General features: G+C 46.2%; 1 protein-coding gene across 1 annotated transcript in view; it reads right to left on the bottom strand.

The window, feature by feature from the left end:
- Positions 1-1,456, bottom strand: part of CCDC57 (coiled-coil domain containing 57) — a 96,259-nt gene that overhangs the window by 75,452 nt on the left and 19,351 nt on the right. The gene's annotated exons all lie outside the window — the stretch shown is intronic.

Here is a 1,456-nt window from a genome sequence, read left to right as displayed (position 1 = left end):
TAGCCCCACCCCCGCTCTGCCCCTGTGCAGGGACAGCTCCAGGGGGCCTGGTGACTCAGTGGTCCCAGCAGGCGTCCCTGGGCACCCGTGACATCGTGACGGGGTCTTCTGGCTCATGACGGCAGCCATCCTGGACCCCACGGGCCTACGCTGCTCTTAGAGGGATGGCATCTTATTTTTTAAGAACTATTTTTTATTTAACTTTGTTTATTTCTTTATTTCTTTATTTAAATTTGATCAGAGAGAGAAGGAGGGAGAGAGAGAGAGAAAAAGTAAAAAAGCAAACTGCCAGGTCTGGGACTCGAACTGTGACCAGCCATGTGCAGTCCGACGCCCCTAACCACCACGCCACCCACCGGCCCAGAGGGAGGGCATCGTGTATGACAGGTGCCTCCTGTTACTTGAACACCGTCTAGGAGGGGCTGCAGTGTGTCTGAGCTCAGGCCACAGGGAGGTAATGCTGGTGAGGGCACACGCCCTCTGGAGATTTGAAAAGAAAAAATAAATAACGTGCACATACACATATATTCTCATATAACACACACAGGCACACATGTGTGCACACACAAGCACATAAACAGGCACACATGCATACGCATATACGCACGCACACAGGCATATGTGAACTGTGTTCATGCATGCACACACATACATTAGTGCACATACATGCAAAATACATACACGTGTGTGCACGTATATACATACACATGCATGTTCCCATGTTCGTGCATGTACATGGGTGCAGATATAGACGTGGGTGTATGTATGTGTATATACCTGCATGTATATATGCATACACATGGAGATACATACACACAGTTATACATACATATGCGCACATAAACGTATATACACATACATACACATATATGCATAGGCATACATATGTACACCCTATCCATTTATACACATGTGTATATGCATACAGATGGATATATGCACACATATATGCACATGGCCATATATAAACACATATATGCAAATATACACATAAATATACCCAAATATACATATATATATCAACAAACAAGCATGTGCATGCATATGTGCACACGTGTCCATATATACACGTATGTACACACACCCATATACGTGTATATACACACATATACACATTACACATATGTACACCTAAATATACAGATATATTGTTTGCACACACATACACTGATGTGTGCGTATATATACTCGTGTACATGTATACACATACACATGCGTGCACGTATGCACATTACACATGCACACACACACACAGAGATCTGTAATTAATGAAACAAGCTCCCAGTGTCTAAGCCAGTTTCCCACACTGCGAGTCCTACGGGCGCCAGGAAGGACATGCAGGGCCTGGTACTGCCTACAGACCTCCAGGCACACGAAGGCCAGGACCTGCTCGCGTCCGTGGGCGCTCACCTGTGCACGAGCTACAGCTCCAGGTGGCGCTCCCGCCACTCGCGCC

This window comes from Tupaia chinensis, unplaced genomic scaffold, assembly GCF_000334495.1.
Source record: "Tupaia chinensis unplaced genomic scaffold, TupChi_1.0 Scaffold000159_1, whole genome shotgun sequence".
Taxonomy (NCBI): domain Eukaryota; kingdom Metazoa; phylum Chordata; class Mammalia; order Scandentia; family Tupaiidae; genus Tupaia; species Tupaia belangeri.
This window is presented reverse-complemented; position numbering and strand designations above follow the sequence as displayed.